General features: G+C 40.3%; 1 protein-coding gene across 1 annotated transcript in view; it reads left to right on the top strand.

The window, feature by feature from the left end:
• Positions 1 to 1151: 1151 nt before the first annotated feature.
• Positions 1152 to 7636, top strand: part of PSMD14 (proteasome 26S subunit, non-ATPase 14) — a 102974-nt gene continuing 96489 nt past the window's right edge. The window contains exons 1-2 of the mRNA XM_080799328.1: positions 1152 to 1305; positions 1411 to 1734. The gene's annotated coding sequence lies outside the window, so the exon portion shown is untranslated. The remainder of the gene's footprint in view (positions 1306 to 1410; positions 1735 to 7636) is intronic.

Here is a 7636-nt window from a genome sequence, read left to right as displayed (position 1 = left end):
AGAGGTGAGAACTTGGGACCTTCTCAGGTTTTTCCTGAGCATCTACACAGCCCTAGATATGCATATGCCCCTAAGCATGCATTTTACCTTCTAGATTCCCAGGAATGTCTCAGTTTTTCAAAGTTCCTATGGACATCTCATTCCCTAGCTAAATACTTTAGGGCGGCTGGAAGCAAGGGTGTTCTGAGTAAAATTAAGAGATTTTTGACCTTTCTGTTAATTGTTAGGGGGAGTTACTGGTGAAATTTTTAGCAAAGAAGGAGCAGGACTATATGAAAAAATCTTTGCTACTAAAGGAGCATGGATTTAAGGGGGACAACTGGAGGTAAGGAGTTTAAGATTATTGGGGTGTTCTAGGAAAAAAGTGAGGAAGGCTTGAGTTAAGATTGGAGTAGAGGGGATGGAGAAAGGGGACTGGTTGGAAAAGCTCTTTTACAGATTGGACACTTCATGATTTTTAGGGTGATTTATTGGGAGGTCAATAGGTGACTAGGAGAGAATATGTCTTTTTTCGGATCTGAGTAGGGAAACTAGCTGAAGGATGGGGTCATTCACCAAAAAAGCAAACAAGAGGCATAGGTTTGGGTGGACACATAAAGATGCTGATCCAAATATAGTATTACCTATGGTTATAATAACTGATTTTTTTTTTTTTAAATAGAAACGAGGTATCTTTAAGACGGGAATTCTGTGTAACTATGCCCCAGATAGATTTGGATTCAGATGCTGTAATCCGTCCTTCCCCTCCATCCAGAAGATTCATCACTACTCTTCTTTAGGAATGCTTTAAAGGTGCTTATTATTTGGAACATATTTGACAAAGTGAGAGGAACTTTGTCACCCTAAAGAGAGCCTGTGCCTAAATACAATATAAATTTGTCGATCTTGGGTGGTTTTGGCCTCTGAAAACCTAGCACAGAGCGGATAATGGGTAAAACGTTGTTGACGCTAATTATTTGGAGAAGCGTGAGTGATGATTTTTTTTTAAACCCTGTAAATTAAAATGATTGGTTTTAACATTTGGGAAACGTTGGTTTCTTTGAAATGCAATTCCTGGAAAGCGGAGAAATCAAGGAGGTGGGCGGACTGCGCTGTGGAAGAGAAGCTCTGACCTATTTCCCCTTTTTACACCTCTTCCTTTTCTGCCTCTCAGACAACCAAGTTGAGTTCAAACGAACCTTTCAGTTTTTGAGTGGGACGGCGGGGAACACCCAAACAAACAGGGTTCTCGTTTCAGCGTTCCCGCTGTTCCATTTCCTACCCGGTCATCTCCAGGCTCCGGCAGGCCGGCGTCGCAGATCTCGAGTGAGGCCTGGATTCGCAGAGGGGAGAATGGGGGGCGGGGGAGAAAGGGAGGATGTCTGAGGGGCGGGAGCGGCCCTGGCGCTAACTTCCGTCCCGCCCTTCCAGCCTAGACTGGAGAAGCACCGCGGCCCGCGCCGACCGTCTGGCGCACTCCTGCCGGGACGCCTGCCGGACTCCCGAGCCGTCTCCAATTGGCCGTCGGGGGAACGGAAGCCGAGGAAGAGCAGTGAACCCGGAAGTGCTTCGCCGCGGAGGCCCGGGCGACTCTTTTGAATGGAATCGGGCTGATTCATCGCCGGTTCGCGGAGCCAGAGCCCCGTGGAGTCTGAGCCGCTGCTGCCGCTGCTGCCGCCTCCGCCGCCTTCGCGTCACCGCAGGTGGAAGACGAGAGCCCGGTAGACCGCGGCTGGCCGACCCCCCGGCCTTCAGGTAAGACAGGGAAGGCAGGCCCGGTAGGTCCGCGGAGACAGCCGTGCTAGGCCGCCGCCAGCCCCGCGCTTTCCTGAGTCACGTTGCCCGGCGGAGTTGCCGCTGGAGGCCTGGGCCGTGAGGGAGGAGCTCAGGCTTCTGCGTCCTCCTCGCCGGTTACTCGGGTGTCTTGTAAGTTAGGTCTGGATGTGGTCTCCTCTTCCAGGCGTTTCTGCTTCGCTGAATTTAAGCGCATCTCGGGAGCCCTCTTTTCCCTATACCAGGAGAACCCTTGTGTGTGGCCTGTGTGTGTGTGTGTGTGTGTGTCTATTGATAGTTATTCCCGTGTTGAAAAACTTCAAAGCAGGCAGAGGAAACAAGGGAGAGAGAATAAATACAACTTTCCCGTTGAAGGCATGGTTGTTTCATCACTTGTCCTTCCCATAGGCCTGACCCTCTTTCTTAGTGTTAGGATTTCAATTCCCTTTAAAAACCAAACAAAAACCCCAGAGATGCACTGGTTTTTTAACCTTGAAACTCTTCAAAGTGTGGTTTTTCTGCTGTGCCTTTTAACTTACTTTCAGTTTGTCTTAATTGAGTAGTTGTTGTGAATATGTAATATTTCCTGTTTTCAGTAAAGTAGTAATCTGCTACTCTGTGTTACCTCTTGAAACTTAATTTTCTTGGGGACTTACTTTGTGTCTATCAAAAGAAAACAAAACGCAAACTTTTCGGAAGAGTTTGAATATAAATCTAGTGACCGAATGAAAAATTCTTGAAATTAAAAATGGTAACTAAAAGTTGGTAAAGATTCATGGGAAATTTTAAGGCAGGGAAGAAGCCTTAAAAATTAACACAGAAATGCGTTCTAGGGTGAAAATTAATTTTTTTTATTGCTCACAAAAATATGTTTTTAGTGCTACTAAGTTGTTGATTATGTGTAAAGCCAGAAGACAGTCACTGGTAATGTTGAAAGAACAAAAAAGAACAGAATACAGTTTTAGTGGAAATGATTAAGACAGTGGTGCTTTTCATGTTTTGTCTTGGAAGGGTAGCAGCTGGCTCATTTAAAGCTTATATGTTTTAAACAAATTTAAATTTAATGAGTAACTGCGCATTTGGAAAGATTAAGGTACAGTAGTTCAGAATTAACTACAGTTGTGTTTAGTGAAGTGATATTTAGTGAAAGGCCTGAATGTTGTCTTGAATTTGCTCCAGAACATAATTACTTCTAGCCCACAGAAGAAAGTTTTGAAGTCATCTTTCAATGAAGCCTCACTTGTTGATTTTGGACTATTATTCCCCCCGCCCCCCCCGCCCCCGAAGGTGCTTGGTAAATAATATTTTGCTGTTCTAATTATAAAGCAGCATTTTAACCTGGGTTTATTTTATTTTTATGCTTGTCATGTAAATCTTATGTTTAGTATGTAGGTTTAGAACTCCTGTTTGAGTGTCAGGAACAAAAGGCAATTGTGTTTTTGTTTTTCATTTTATAGCAGTATTCATTTCATAATTTACTGTCCACTTCTGAAAGTCATGTGGACGTTCATGGGATTTATTACTCATGAGCTTGTCATATAGCCAGTTTGTTGCACTCATTTGATATTCATATCCCACTTTGTGATATATTGGCATCTCCATCTGTAAAATGAGAATTGGATTAAATAATAGCTTCTGGTTCTGTGATGATAGCAATAATAGTAACAACAGTTATTGAGTACCTTACAAATGTTCCAGGCACTGTATTAGGTGCTTTGTATTTTATCTTACCACTGACTTGCAAGGTAGGTATTATCCCCATTTTATAGATGAAATCTAGATTCTAGAATAAGGTATTTTTTTCCATATCATAAAGAGAGTAGGTTTGCTTGCCTTTCTTTTTTTTTAAGGTTTTATTTATTTATTTGTCAGAGAGAGAGAGAGAGAGAGAGATAACACAAGTAGGGAGAGGAGCAGAGGGAGAAGCAGGCTCCTCATGGATCAGGGAGCTTGATGAGGGACTCGATCCCAGGACCCTGAGATCATGACCTGAGTTGAAGGCAGACGTTTAACCAACTGAGCCACCCAGGCATCCAATTTGCTCATTTTTTAAAGACTGTATTTATTTGAGAGAGAGAGAGCAAGAGAGCGCACAAACGGGCTGGGTGGGGCACACAGGGAGAGAGAGAAGCAAACTCCCCACTGAGTGAGGAGCCCAATGGAGGGCTCGATCCCAGAACCCCAAGATCATGACCTGAGCTGAAGTCAGACGCTTAACTGACTGAGCCACTCAGGTGCCCCTGGAGATGGATTTTGAAGCTCAGATTCCAGTCAAGGTCTGATTGCCTTCACAGCCTTTCTGGCTCTACACTGCTTCCTTTCACTTTATGTATTTTTCATGGATTTATATCATGCCTCTCCAAATAGACTATAAATTCTTTCAGTGAAAATCACTGTTTCTTAGTGGCTCTATTTCTGTATCACCTTATTATGTGCGAGATGGTACAGGTTTCTCCTACTGTCTGAAAGTTAGCTTTACCCCACTTCATTTTATAGAAGGCCTACATTATGCCTGTTTTTTGCTAACAGAAAGAAGTCTGAAGAGGATTTTCGCTTTTACAGAATGTTAATTGTTTCTTTGATTTATGCCATTTCCACTTAAGAAAGTTTTAAAAGGAACACTCTGCTTTTGGATAGAGGGGGAACCTTGTATTTAATGAATGTTAAATTGAATGTTGTAATTAGGAAACAGCACAAAAAAAGATATTGTGGTAGTTCCATCTTCACTGTTCTAAACTGGAAAAAATCGTGTTTTCAAAATCCTATTTATATGATTAAAGTTAATGTTGACTCTTTCTATTTCTTCCATTGAAGAAAGCCCTTAAGAAAGTCAAAGAAGTCCCTAATACTTTCCACAATTCAGAAAACAGTGGAATTAGAAATACAGTGAGATCTGGAGTACAGAAAGGATTTAACATCAGTCTGAGAAGTAATATGTAACTGCAGCATGGGTTGGGGAGTACAAGATAAACTAAGAAAAACAGTGATAAACTCGAACAGCTGAGAGTTTCATGATTTTGTTTGAGTTTTATGAATTGCTGGGACAATAGTGTCCCTTGTGAACAGGTTGAAAAGTAAAAAAAAATTGCCACATTCCAAATCTAGATTAAATTAATTTTGAAGATTCTGTTTTTTTAAGTTATTCATGGTTCCATACATTTTCTATAAATATTTGAGAATTGATTTATTTTATTTCCAACATGAACACAATCTAACTGTGTCAGGTTCTAACTAGATATTAACTCAGTAGGAGACGAAGAAGTGGAAGATCATCAACTTTGTGATGTACAATCTTTTGAAAGTACCAGTGCTTATTTCGTACTGTTTTTACCAGTTAGGATTTTAAAGATTACTCTGTGCATGGCATATTAGTTACAGTTAAATATTTTATTTATATTATCTGATAAAATTTTTAAAAGATTTTATTTATTTACTTGAGAGAAAGAGCGAGCGAGCACAAGTAGGGGGAAGGGCAAAGGGAAAAACATACTCCCTTAGCAGGGAGCCAGATGTGAGACTCTGGGATCATGACCTGAGCCAAAGGCAGACAGATGCTTAACCTGACTGAGCCACTCCAGTGCCCCTATCTGATAACGTTTTGAGTAAAGTTAATCATATCATGATAAGCTCTGGAGTCCTCTCTTTTTCAATAGGTGTAAAAGCTTGCTTTCGGTCTATAGGTGTTGGGGCCTGGGTAGCTCAGCCATTAAGCATCTGCCTTCATCTCAGGTCACGATCTCAGAATCCTGGGATCTAGCCCTGAGTCAGGCTCCCTGCTCAGAGGGAGGCCTGCTTCTCCCTCTCCCACTCCCCCTGTTCATGTTCCCTCTCTCGCTCTCTGTCAAATAAATAAATAAAGTCTTAAAAAAAAATCTATAGGTGTTATGTATGGCTTTTATTTCTAAGAATTGGAAGTATTGTCTTTCTTATTATAGTGTAACACTTTTAATTTTATGAACCCTTTTGCTAAATTCTGCAAAACACAAGTCCCTCCTCCAATATAATTCATTTAGTACTACAAAATGTGCCTACTGTTTTGAAATTTCACTAAGTGGCAAACTATGTAGGAAGAAGAATCTGTGTTGTATGAACCGTAGCTCTGCTAAGGAGGGTGGTGCTGATAACAGCCAACACCCATTGTTCACTTACTGTACACCAAGCATTATGTTAAATGTAGGTTATGTCCACTGTCTTCTTTAATTTTCTGAACAACTGTATAAGGTGGATGCTGTCATTATCCCTATTTTGCAGATGAAGAAACAGGCTCAGGAAGGTAACTGACCCAAGGACACACAACTAATATGTATTAGAGACGGAATTTGAATCCTGTTACTTGTACTGCAGAGTCACAGCTCTTAACCCGGATATAAGATATGCATAACATAAAACTTAGCATTTTAACCATTTTTAGAGGTACAGTTCAGTGGCTTTAAGTATACTCATGTTGTGCAACCATCACCACCATCCATCTCCAGAACTTTTTCACTTCTCATTGTAATACTTTTGGAATCCTAGATAGCTCATAATTTTGTTGAAGAGACCTTGGCTGTCATCTCTGCTTGCAAAACATTTTTTTTCTTTTAGATTTATAAACACTAGTTAGATCTAGTCCAGTGATTATTTTTCACTTCTACATTATCTATTTCTTTTTGCTTTGCTTTGTGGACACTTAAGCATTTGTCCACATAAGAACTTCACCAACAGCATAAAAGATAAAAGAATATGTCACTAACATATCTCTTTAGCAAAACAAGTTCTTGTTGTAAAATAGTGTGTAATTCAGCCCTTGTTGAATACCCAACTGGATGAGAACATATTTCTTTTTTAGTCTTAGAAATACATTGTTCACTCATTGATTGACTTACCAAATAATTTTTGTGGTGAGATTCAGGTAACAAAATTAACCATTTTAAAGTGAATAGTTCAGGAGCGCCAGGGTGGCTCATTTGGTTTAAGCATCCGACTCTTGGTTTCAGCTCAGGTCATGATCTCAGGGTCTTGAGATCAAGCTGGTCGACAGGCTCCTTGTTCAGCTTTAAGTCTGCTTAAGATTCTGTCTCTCCCTCTCCTCTATCCCTCTCTCCTCTCACGAGCATCCATGTGCTTGTACTCCCTCTCTCTTTCTCTCAAATAAATGAATCTTTAAAAAAAAAAAAAGTGAACGGTTCATTGTGGTTTAGTACATTCACAGTGTTGTGCAACTACCACCTCTATCTAGTTCCAAAACATTTCCATTATTCTGAAGTAAAATTCCTTACCCATTAAACAGTTTTTTCATGTTACTCCTTCCCTGTAACCTCTGGCAATCACTAATCCTTATTCTTTTTCTATGGATTCAGGTATTTGGGATATTTAATATGAATGGAATCACATAATTTGTGACCTTCTGTGCATGTCTTCTTTTACATAGTGTAATGTTTTTAGGTTCAGTCACATTATCACATGTGTCAGTACTACATTTCTTTTTATAGCTGAATGATATTCCATATATATCATTGTATGTGTATTCATACTGGAATTTGCTTTGTCCTTTTACCCTTTGGTGGACATTTGGGCTGTTTCAGTCTTTGGGCTGTTGTGAATAATGATGCTCTAAACATGCATGTACCTGTGTTTGTTTTGAATACCTATGTTTAATTCTTTTGGATATATATCTAGGTCATATGGTAATCCTTTGTGAATTTTTGAAGAGCTCCCAAACTGTTTCCAGCACTCCTTGGTTCTTAAGTTCGAGAAAATTAATGTGGGGTATTGTTGTCTGAAGATGTATTGTCTGAAATTTTGTTTATACCAGTGATTCTGAACTGAGAGTGATTTTGCCCTTCCAGGAGACATTTGACAATGTCTGGGGACATTTTCGATTATCATGACTGGGTGGGTGCTA

The sequence above is a fragment of the Martes martes genome, assembly GCF_963455335.1.
Source record: "Martes martes genome assembly, chromosome: 3".
In the NCBI taxonomy this organism is placed as follows: domain Eukaryota; kingdom Metazoa; phylum Chordata; class Mammalia; order Carnivora; family Mustelidae; genus Martes; species Martes martes.
The sequence above is the reverse complement of the archived record's forward strand: the minus strand, read 5'-3'. Positions and strand labels throughout refer to the sequence as shown.